The sequence below is a fragment of the Mesoplodon densirostris genome, chromosome 3 (assembly GCF_025265405.1).
Source record: "Mesoplodon densirostris isolate mMesDen1 chromosome 3, mMesDen1 primary haplotype, whole genome shotgun sequence".
In the NCBI taxonomy this organism is placed as follows: domain Eukaryota; kingdom Metazoa; phylum Chordata; class Mammalia; order Artiodactyla; family Ziphiidae; genus Mesoplodon; species Mesoplodon densirostris.
The window spans coordinates 41,181,730-41,194,345 of NC_082663.1; the positions used below are offsets into that span (position 1 = coordinate 41,181,730).

The 12,616-nt window shown below is 37.1% G+C and overlaps 1 long non-coding RNA gene across 1 annotated transcript in view; it reads right to left on the bottom strand.

Moving 5' to 3' along the window:
* Positions 1-1,992: 1,992 nt before the first annotated feature.
* The window catches only part of LOC132486112 (uncharacterized), a 165,279-nt gene continuing 154,655 nt past the window's right edge, over positions 1,993-12,616 (bottom strand). Inside the window, exon 4 of the long non-coding RNA XR_009531443.1 lies at positions 1,993-2,193. This is a non-coding gene — a long non-coding RNA (uncharacterized LOC132486112). The remainder of the gene's footprint in view (positions 2,194-12,616) is intronic.

Sequence of the window (12,616 nt, forward strand, 5' to 3'; positions counted from 1 at the left end):
TTGGCTATTGTAAATAGAGCTGCAATGAACATTGTGGTACATGACTCTTTTTTTTTTTTTTTTTTTTTTTTTTTTTTGCGGTATGCGGGCCTCTCACTGTTGTGGCCTCCCCCGTTGCGGAGCACAGGCTCCGGACGCGCAGGCTCCGGATGCGCAGGCTCAGCGGCCATGGCTCACGGGCCCAGCCGCTCCGCGGCACATGGGATCCTCCCAGACCGGGGCACGAACCCGCATCCCCTGCATCGGCAGGCGGACTCTCAACCACTTGCGCCACCAGGGAGGCCCACATGACTCTTTTTTTTTTTTTTTTTTGCGGTATGCGGGCCTCTCACTGTTGTGGCCTCCCCCGTTGTGGAGCACAGGCTCCGGACGCACAGGCTCCGGACGCGTAGGCTCAGCGGCCATGGCTCAAGGGCCCAGCCGCTCCGCGGCATATGGGATCCTCCCAGACCGGGGCACGAACCCGTATCCCCTGCATCGGCAGGCGGACTCTCAACCACTTGCGCCACCAGGGAGGCCCCACATGACTCTTTTTGAATTATGGTTTTCTCAGGGTATATGCCCAGTAGTGGGATTGCTGGGTCATATGGTAGTTCTATTTTTAGTTTTTTAATGAACCTCCATACTGTCCTCTATAGTGGCTGTATCAATTTACATTCACACCAATAGTGCAAGAGGGTTCCCTTTTCTCCACACCCTCTCCAGCATGTATTGTTTGTAGATTTTTTGATGATGGCCATTCTGACTAGTATGAGGTGATACCTCGTTGTAGTTTTGATTTGCATTTCTCTAATGATTAGTGATGTTGAGCAACCTTTCATGTGTTTGTTGGCAATCTGTATATCTTCTTTGGAGAAATGTCTGTTTAGGTCTTCTGCCCATTTTTCTATTGGGTTGTTTGTGTTTTTGATATTGGCTGCATGAGCTGCTTATATATTTTGGAAATTAATCCTTTGTCAGTTGCTTTGTTTGCAAATATTTTCTCCCATTCTGAGGGCTGTCTTTTTGTCTTCTTTATGGTTTCCTTTGCTTTGCAAAAGTTTTTAAGTTTCATTAGGTCCCATTTGTTTATTTTTGTTTTTATTTCCATTTCTCTAGGAGATGGGTCAAAAAGGATCTTGCTGTGATTTATTTCATAGAGTGTTCTGCCTATGTTTTCCTCTAAGAGTTTTATAGTATCTGGCCTTACATTTAGGTCTTTAATCCATTTTGAGTTTATTTTTGTGTATGGTGTTAGGGAGTGTTCTAATTTCATTCTTTTACATGTTGCTGTCCAGTTTTCCCAGCACCACTTATTGAAGAGGCTGTCTTTTCTCCATTGTATATTCTTGCCTCCTTTATCAAAGATAAGGTGACCATACGTGTGTGGGTTTATCTCTGGGCTTTCTATCCTGTTCCATTCATCTATATTTCTGTTTTTGTGCCAGTACCATACTGTCTTGATTACTGTTCAAGCTAGATTCTTAAGACCTAGAAATTCTGTATTCTGTTTCCAAGTTATTTGCTAAATGAGTGACCTCTGAAAGAAATAAGCCTTACATGATTTAGTTTCTCCTAACTGACACATTGCAATAATAATCCTTCTCTGACTCACTTCACAGGGTGTGAAAGCATTAAATAGAGAAAGAGATGTACAAGTGATATGAAAACCAGAATAAACCAAAATCTTGATTAAATGTCTCAGTTCCTTGATAGCAAAGATTGTTACTATGCCTGGGTCACACTAAACATGTAATAATTACTGAAATGAATAAAAGCATTATTGTTAGTTCTGCAAACAATAGTAGTTTGTAAATTATACAGAAAAGATGCTTTGATCCCACAGAATAAGAACCAGCAAATAATTAGAACCAGTCAGTAATTAATCTCTAGCAAGAAGTATTATGAATTGTCCCAAACCCACAAGTTCAAGGAAACTGCAACTTTTGCAACTTTGAAAAATACAAAGAATCCTGGCCTAGTGCAATTCTAAGAAGAAAAATTTTGGTTGCATTGGAAAGAGAAAATAGTGAGGAGACAGAATTTTTCTATGAACCAGATGGATTATTTTTTAGCTCTTAGGAAATATTGTAACCAGCCACCATAAAAGCCTCCAGCTGAGATGTTTAAAGGTGAGCAGTTCCAGCCTTCAACCAGGCAGTCTGGGGGAGTGGTGAGTCGCTGTGCAAAAGAACAGGGAGTCATGTGGTCCAACTGTAAAATAGAAAAATTGCATGTAATTATTTTACAAGCAGAGTGCGACGATGTGAAAGGAAGAACTAATGATGGTGCTCTCAGCTTGTTAGAGGCTTTTCCTTCTGGGGAGCTCAAGGTTACAAGAAGTATTGCTCACTGGAATTTTTTTCTTCCTTTTCCCTGAATACAAAATGTTACAATAAACCCTGCACCGAGGGGGTTAATGCTGCAAAGGATGTTTTTAAATAATTTCTGTGACTAAAGCCGGAGATACAAGCCTGGCAATAATTCTCCCTGACTTCAAGCATCCTGTATTGATTGACTAATTATTCCACCAATGAACTAACAGGTATTGACCTTATCTGGTTGAGTAGCATTTAGCCAAAAGTCAGTAATCTAAATCGATCACTTAATGGAACATCAAAGCTCAGCATTCTGACAGGTTTATGTCATTCAGCAAAAATCTGTCTATGTTTTGCTGATACCTTGACCTTTTGTATCAAGCAGTCTTTACAGAAAACGAAAAGCAATGAGAAAATTAAATCTTGGAAATAATGCTTTGTTATGTAAAAGGAAGTTCTTCTTGGACTATTACAAATAGCTTCTAAGATTCCATTGAGGGGTTTCTTTGCAAACTGAAAAGAAGTTTTCTGCATGCTTGCAATTCATGATATTCTGCTAAAGCAAGAAATTATCAAAACAATGAATCCTGGACTAATTAACACTTCAGCAGATAACACTGAACAAACTGGATTCTCTAGGGAGGGATCCATATAAGGAGGACTTGGGCCAATGATTCAGAATGGGCAGGACTAGCTGCTGTCTTTGCCCATTCTAAGTTCCAGAATCCTGATTCAAATATTGAGACAAATCCACTGATCCAATCCAATAACTATCTACCTATCTCAAAAACTGGAAGAGTTTTTCACAACAGAAGGCTCAGCTGACAATACCTAAGCCCACCTTTACAGTGATCATTACATACTTTGGTATCAGATTTACGGACAGTGAATATGAAAAATACACAGTAGATTCTTACTATCTATCTCCTCCTCATTAAGGAATCAGTGATGAAACCCTTAACAAACATGGCTCAAGCAATGGTCTCTAGAGTAGTCCCTCCAGAATACTCTTCTGTGGCTCCAGTACGACTGTTGTCCCATGAGGTCTGGCTGCATAAGGATGCTCACTTCTTACTTGAGAACTCTTATTTTTACGTTTTAATTATTTCTCATGCACTTGACTCAAGTACAGTTACCGAGGACAAAGGCTTGCCTTCTAGGAAGATTCTGCTACCTTCCATTGTGTGAGGATGGTGGTTCTACCCATGCAGTGCTGTGTCACAGTGCAATATGCTCTCTCTCTGTATCTCTGCTCCTAAAGGCTGCTTTTGGTCTGGAGGATGCACCTTCTAATACGCTAGAGTGCTAAGTGGTAAGTCTATTCAGTTTAAAGCTCTTTTAGTTTGAAGCAGCTATTTTTGCTTGGAGCCTTACTTAAAATGCTTCTAAGAATTGCCAAGCACGATTTCAGTTCATCACATGCAGTGCTCTCCATTTGAAGACAAGCCATGAGCTGTGTCTCCCTTACATTTTGATAAGCTTGTACACTCCATGTCACTCTAAAATCTAGGTCTATGTCTATGACTTGTTTATTAATTAAAACTAAAATTTATCTTTACCAACAATACTTTCCAATAAATGTTGAGTATTTTCCACAACTAATCTAATAATCACTGTTTAGAATAAAAATGGTAAACAGATTTCAGCCTGGATTCTACTCCTTCTTTGCTTATTAATTATTTCTGTGGCTCTGGGTAAGTCACGTGTCATCAGTTTCCTTACCTGCAAAATATGGGTGTTGATCTAGGAGAAACTTAAGATCAACTCTATCACTTACATTCTGTTATGCTCTACTGAGTATTTATCAGTTATTTCAGAATATGTTGATAGGAAAGCTCACACACACAAAAAATAATAACAATATGCTGGAGTAACTTTTCCTCCAAGCTAAAATGCAATCAGAAAAGGCATGAAATAGGAAAAATACATTAACCTTAAATGACCACATGGGGCAATTTGACTGATTAGTAGATAAAGTTCAATGCTTTTGAACTGAAAGTTGGTTTCATTAAGAACCTGACGGGCTTCCCTGGTGGCGCAGTGGTTGAGAGTCTGCCTGCCGATGCAGGGGACACATCGGTTCGTGCCCCGGTCCGGGAAGATCCCACATGCCGTGGAGTGGCTGGGCCCGTGAGCCATGGCCGCTGAGCCTGCGCGTCCGGAGCCTGTGCTCCACAACGGGGGAGGCCACAGCAGTGAGAGGCCCGCGTATCGCAAAAAAAAAAAAAAAAAAAAAAAAAAAGAACCTGACCTAACAGGCACAGCTCATATGGTATTACAGTCACCAAACAAAAAAATGCTGTAAAACATTTAGGATCTCTGAGGAAGGAAGGAGAACTCAGACTCTCATCTGGGCCTTCTGTGCTCTTGTGGTTCATTAACAATAATGAGAAAATCTTAAGAAAATCTTAAATGGATAGTTTTCACATTAGAATTATTTTCCCTTTAACTATAGAGTGATTAAATTCAATCAAGGTGGCTAGAAAAAAATGTACATCTTTTATTATGATTCTGTAGAATGCAAGATGTATTTTGTCTAAAAATAGTCCTTACTTTTGGTCAAAACATACATATTAATACTGACTGTGACTGACATATTAGTCACTTGTTTAGATTTTGTGTTCATTTTGTATAAACTGTAGAATTTTGTCTCCTTATATATTGTGCTCCATGATATAAACTAGTCAACTGAATTTACATTAATGCTTATTTATCTTCATAATATGCACATAGATCCTATATAGGAAGTAGAAGATACATCGTCCTTCTGGAATAAAAATAAGATTTACTTTTCCAAAAGCACTAACCTTTGGGTTTCATAATTTGAAGAAGGATACACATATCTTCTTGGTAGAAAAAGTTAGCAGAATAAACAGCCATACAATTGGACAGAACTTATTCCAGGCAGCTTGGGAAACAAGTGTATAAAACATTGGTGAGTATAACTAAATTAGGCAAACTAATACCAACTGTTAAATTTCTAGAAGTCCAAGTCATTGAGAGAATGAGGAACCAGGAATCTAGATATATGAAGTCCAGTGATTAAAATACAGACTCTGATTCATATAAGAGGCCTTACTCACTCTACTGCAGTTCAGGGTTCCCAAATGTTTTGGCCTCAGGACACTTTTATACTCTTAACAACTATTGAGGACCTCAAAGAGCTTTGGTTTATGTGGGTTCTACCAACTGATATTCAACCACATTAAAAATTAATTTATTTTTAAAAGACAATAACAAGCATTTTACATGTAAAACAAATAACAGTTTTAAGAAAAATAGCTACACTTTTCAAAAAAAATTAATGGAAAGAATGACATGTTTTACTTTATTTTTTTCAAATTTAACATGCGTCTTATATGAACGTAGCTAGACTCTCACATCTGCACTTATATTTAATCTGTTGCAATATGTTATTTTGGTTGAAGTAATAAAGAAAATCAGACCTCACACAGATCTGTTGTTGTAAAAATATTTTAATAAATTTTTCATATAATTGTGGATATTCTTTTTGCTACTACAACAAAACTCACTAAGTGGTAGTTTCCTAAAAATCAGTTGCAATGCAGAATCTATAACCATATCAAGGAATTTTTGCATCTTAATTCATTAAAATTCTTTATTCTATCTTTTGTATGCAATTTTTTATTATGTATGCCATTTTGTATGGAATTTTCACCCATAAGTGATTTTTAATAGATTTTATTTGGGGGGAGAGTTTTAGGTTCACAGCAGAATTGAGCAGAAAGTACAGAGAGTCCCTATATACCTCCTGCTCCCACACATGCATACCTTCCCCCCACAATCAATATCCTGCACCACAATGGTACATTCATTACAATCGATTAACCTACATTGACACATCATTATCACCCAAAGTCCATTGTTTACATTAGGGTTCATTCTTGGTGTTGTACATTGTATGGATTTTGACAAATGTATAATGACATGTAGCTATTATTATAGTGTCATACAGAATAATTTTACTGTCCTAAAAGTTCTCTGTGCTTCACCTATTTATCCCTACCTCCCTCCAACCCCTGACAAACACTGATCTTTTTACTGTCTCCATAGTTTTATCTTTTCCAGAATGTCATAAAGTCGGAATTACATAGTATGTAGCTTTTTCAGGTTGGTTTCTTTCATTTAGTAATATGCATTTAAGATTCCTTCATGTCTTCTCATGGCTTCATAGATCATTTCTTTCTAGCGATGAATAATATTCCATCATCTAGATGTACCACAGTTTATCCATTCAGCTACTGAAGGACATCTTGGTTGCTTTCATATTTTGACAATTGAATAAAGCTTATATAAACACGCATGTGCAGGTTTTTGTGTGGATATAAGTTTTCAACTCCTTTGGGTAAATACTAAAAGGCACGACTGCTGGATCATATGGTAAGAGTATGTCTAGTTTTGTAAAAAATCTGCCAACCTGTCTTCCAAACTGGCTGCGCCATTTTGCATTTCCACAGCAATGAATGAGAGTTCCTGCTGCTCCCCATCCTCACCAGAATTTGGTGCTGTCAGTATTTTGGATTTTCACCATTCTAATAGGTGTGTAGTAGTATCTCATTGTTTTAATTTGCAGTTCCTCAATGACATATGATTTTGAGCATCTTTCTATATGCTCAAATTTTATCACTGGCTACATATACTTCCAGTTGGTTTTTTTTGACAGGATCATTTCATTCACTTTTCAGAAAGTATGTCTCAAATACCAAAATCTGAATAACTATAAGTTTGTCATCCATTCTTTAAAGAAAAAAATGGTGCTTTTTTGGGGGGAAAGGGCATCTAATTAAGCTCCTTTCTATTTTCAAATAACTGCACAAATGTTTTTCTTTGAGACAGCCATCATACTTCCATATCACCACAAATGATACCTTCTTCTCATTTTATTGCACAGACTATTAAGAAGACATATACTCAATGGTCAAGATTCAATAAAATTAATTTTTATGCTTCATAATTTGTAAGTTGAATTAGCTTTTTTTAAAAACTGTGAGTGCATGGCAGTGAAAAATACGAGGACTATAGTATAATTTCATGTAAGTGGTTTGATTTTGTGCTAAGGGGCCATTAGTTTTACCCACCCTCAATCTTGCACCATGCCACAGTGAAAGGCAAACAATGACTTAGTATTATTACATAAACAGTTTTGAACTTTGGACTCCTTAGGAGGGTCTTAAGGATCCCCAGGATTTCATGAACCAGCCTTTAAAATCTGTGGCGGCTGTGCAGTTTTACCCACCAGTTACAGAAGTCTTGAGGAATTGTGGAAACTTGTACACCCCCATTCTAGACAAAGGCACACATGCAAAAAAGCTTTACACATGATTTTAGGAGTTCATAGACAACCAAGAGGCCACCCCTGGATAACCAGACAATAGGTAATGAACTCTACTTAAGAGCCATGGGCTTTACTAGTTACCCATGTACAATTTTCTACCACAAAATTCTGAGAAGGCTTAATGTTTAAGTGCCTATTTTCAAATAAAAATACACCATGTTTGCTACACACAATGTCATAAATAATTTAGAATAGAGTCACTTAAATAATAACAATGATGTTTCTATAACCAAGGTTTAGAAATGTGATTTCTGAGAATCCCTAGCTCTGTCCCTTTAATGTCTTCCCTATTAAGGAAACTAAAGTAAATTATCTATAAAGATTGTTTAAATTTTGATGTAGTTGACCTTAAACGAACTGGTTAGATGTTTACTTTCTGATTATTTCAGTTTTGTTTTGTTTTTTCCACCATTTGAACCTCTTGCTGCCAATGAACTCAGGAGAGTATCCCCTTTAATAGCCAGCCTCAAGTCAGTTTCAAAGGTATTCACAGAAGAGTAGCCATGCTGATGCTATACCCCTGGACCAGTGATATAGGAGACCATTACTGGTATCTGCAATTTTTAAAAACTATCAGTTTGGCACTATTTTACTCACACAAATAGAAACATACACCTTAATAGAAGCATTTTCTGGGAAAAGAGAAAGTAGCCTTTTAGTACCTCATTGCCTATAAGCTGGGCTTTATGTACAGAAAGTTACTTTACATGGATAATAAACCTAACAAAAAACAGTTACTTCTGGCAGCTAATTTACCTTTATAGTTTATAGAGGTGTCTTCTTCATAATGGTACCTTCTGATTCTACTTTCCCTGAGTTCAGCAATCAGTGTTTATTACTGCCGGTTTCCACAGAAATGAGACAACTAACGGTTTTTAAATCTTCATTCGTCGACTAGTTTTAGAAATAATGTAGAGTTTGGAATGACTTCTTACTAAAGACATCATGATTGAAACAGATGCCAAAATTTTTAACCCTTCAAATGATGTTTAAAGTTTTCCTGGTGTAGTTTTTGCTAACAATAGACCCACATATTTAAACACAATGATCTATAGATCCAACACTAAGGGGATTAAGTGACCCTCCCCTAAAGGGATTTTGAATGATTGTATAATATGGAAGCAGCTGTTGAGCAGTCGTGAAATTTGAGTTGTTAGTACACATTGGCTACAATTTGTCAGGAGCTTATTGTTCTTATCAATATTAAGGAATATCCAGATTTTCCTTAAAAAAATTTTTTGACATTTAGAAAAACTTTCTACACCCCTCCAAAAATTGAGAAAGAAATGCTAATCAGGTTAATATTGTTAAATTACTCAGCATTAAAATGCATTCATGTTCTTAAGTAGTGATGCCAATTGTTGGTCCTTGATAAGTAATTGCTTATTATGCTGTCTTTGAACTTTCTGTATTTGTAATATAAATTTAATGTGTGTACCTTTTTTAGTAGTCATTTTCTTTATGCATGCTATTGTGGATAATGCATTTGTAATCCATTTGTAGTACTTATCAATTAATTTAGTAATTAAAATACAATTACTAAAAGCAACACAAATCAGAGTTCCATTAATTAGTGTGGCTCATTAAAGCTGGGATCTTTTTCCAGCTCTGTAACTCCCCTCAAACCATTTGCCGGGTTCTAATTTTGTTTTGTTAGCATTGTGGAGATTACAGCTATAATGTTAGGCTTCCTATCACCTCTCCCATTAATAAGATACAAAGCACTAAACTTCATCTCAAACTGTCCAAGGGAATATGGGATAAAGTATTATCTGGTCTTAAAGAGCACTAGAAAGGTGAAAGAGTACTAGGTTTCTGAGTCTTTGAACTCCATATCCATTTTGACTTGAGTTAACAATCAAGCTTCATATTCTTCCTTTTTTCTTAAGCACACTGTGTTACCTTTCCCATTTCTGAACCAAATCTGCTGGGCCCTCTAATATGGTGGCACCTCACACTTCGTGACAGGATATAACTTACATCATCATCAAGGGTGCTTTATCTGTGACATTAAAGTTAATTGAAACCTCACTTACCCTCAGAGCAGATTATGCCTCCATTTGCAGGTTTGGTCTTAAGCATAGCGTTTGCATGACTGTTATGTGCCTCGGTGGGGTACTTGTCCCACATTTGTTGATGTCTGAAGTCTGCCATAGCTGGAGCTCACTTTTATCTAGCATTTCAAAGGCAAGTTAAAAAAACCCAGCAGAGCCCAGCTGAAATATTTTCTCTCAATACAGCCAAGCTGCAGGCATAAAACACAAAAGCAAAATATACAATGGAACAAAGTAAAAGGCCTTTATAACAGATCTTTGTCATGCCACAGTGCGTACTTCATAACATCAGCTACTGTTTTTCTCAATTGACATCATATAGGTCTCAGTTAATGAAAAGAGACATGGAGCATATTGCATCAGATAGATGCTGGACAGGAAACAGAAAATGGATCATGAATCCAGGCCCCCTAGCTAAAGCAGTCAAACCTCTGAATAGCGAAACGACTAATGTGTTTTAGCTGTTCTCCCTTCCAGCCATAAACTCAAGAGCAACACTGAAAGTATTTTTTTTTTCTAGGTTGCTCACCAACCCCCTAGCCACCACACCTCACCGTGAAAGCCAGTCAGCAAGGATGAAAAACATTTCCTTTTAAATGAATCATGGCAATCCAATAAAGATGCAACATGCAGATTATGTTCAAATCAATGACAGAACCATAGCCAGTATCAGCAGGCCTCAAGGAACAAAAATTGCTCACAGTCAGGGGGTGTCTGTCCAATAATGAGCTGTGGGGTTAAACACAGAGCCCATGCTATGCTCTGGGCACAATCTCTTGAGCTTCTACTGTTCTGGCTTTTTTAAGCAACACTGGACTGTTGTAGTATTGTCCTCCTTTGTACCTCCCCAGATGGGCCATGATGGCTTAGCTTAGCTTTCCAAAGAGGGCCTTCAGTGACCCAGTTACATCCGAGAAACAGGCAAACAACGGTAATGCTAATATCTAGAAATAAATGTTCACGTAAATAGGGGACAGGATGGATTTAAGAGAGTCAGTTACTAGGCATGATTATTCAAGAAACCTGAAAAATGAATACAAAGAAGATTCTTAAGTGTTCAGTGAACTTGCCAACAACTGCCTGTCAACTGTTTTTTGATTGCTGGAGATATTTTCTATTTGAAAAGCAAAGGGAATAAACACATATTGCTATGTGTCTACCACATTTTCATTTTTTAAAAGTATTTAATAGCAACAACCAATTTGCAGACCTCTCTAATCTCCTTATACCTCTCTTCCCTGATACTCGCTATTGTTCTTTTCATGTAACACTGGAAGTTCATTTTCACATTGGCACAAGGAAAGCATGATGACACTGAGTTCAATAGGCTAAGGTATGAATGAAAAGAGAAAAAGGTAATCAAGGATCAAACAGCAAAAACACAGAATATGTTTCAGAGACCCAGGTTTTCACTCCAGAGTAATACCAATGAGGTATAAGACTTCAGACAGGCCATTCACTCTCCCAGAGCTTTAGTTTCTTCATCAGCCACATCTTTTCAGCTTTAAATTTTCATTTTAAGATCTAAGAGTGTGCTTCCAATTAAGAGAAAAGCAACTCAGAGTCTTTCACATTTAATCAAAAGAAAGTTGATGGCCTTCAGTCTCTTTCAAGAGCATTTCATGTACTACATAGAGATTTGACAACAGTTGATCTACCATAGGCAATTTTTCTTCTTTCATATTAAAGAAACTATTAATACGAGTCACCTTATTTAATCCATTAATCCTGCTAATAGCCTCCTCTAGGATTAGCCCAAAGGTCTAAAATAATAAGTAATAATCATCTGCTCATTAAAAAACTATCTCCTTCGAGGACACTTCTACTTCCTCTAAATTCAACAGCCCATTGTATTTCACATTCATATTCTCAGGGTTTACTGATCTCTGAGATCAGTCAGAGCATATGGCACAGTTATCCTCTCTGGGAGGAGAGAATCAATTTATTCCAAACAAAGAATTTATCAGATCTAGACAGATTTCTAAAACACCTGTAAGATAATTTGGAATCATAGCAGTAATAAAATAACAAACAAATTTCCCTCTCCTGAAAATGATAAATTACTGTATTTCACTGAGCAGACTTCTCTTTATCTGATTTGTTTTAAAAATGATAAATATGTCTCCATAAATCTGAAGGCAACCCAGGAGTCACCATCTAGCTAATTGAATCAGAGCTTATATGATTCAAAGAGATAAGAACACATTAAACAAATGAGGATATTTCACATTGCAAAGGTGGATATAAAATTCACCTTTGAAGAATACAAGGTGAAACATAAATACTAAAAACAGATGAAATATCAGAACTGAAGTATAATTAGTGGGAGCTGCCTCCATTCATAAATGGAGGCAGCTTGAAATCTCAATTTTACTTTTGCAAATATTCTGACCAGTCTTATTATGATTTCCTTGTACATTTACTCATTGATTACCCAGTTCCTTGCAGTTTATAATGAAATCTTTTGTCAGTAAATTTTCCTTCCTGTTCATGACCTTAGTGTTTCCATTATCAATAATTAAATATTCTGTGGTTTTGGTTTTCGTCTTTTCAGGAGAAAAATCTTCTTTCCGATACACATTTCTTTTGCAATTCTTGCTGTCAGCATTTAGCTTGCTTCCTGTCTCATTTTGCTCTTCTCTTGGGCTCTGCCTTCTTCCACCTTCTGGCTACCCTCTAACTGAGACCTCTGCTTCATTTCCTTTTAATTCTTTGTCATTATTTTTGATTTTCTACTTTCTCTTCAATGCTTCTCAAAGTAAGGCTCTAGCTCCTTCTCTGACTACTTCTGGGCAAATGTTTGGCTTTGGAACTCTGCTTCAGGGTCATTATTTCTGCCACACAGCAGGAGGATATCTGAAAACTCATGGTGACTTAAAGGAGAAGAGCTTGGTCTCCCTAGACAAGTA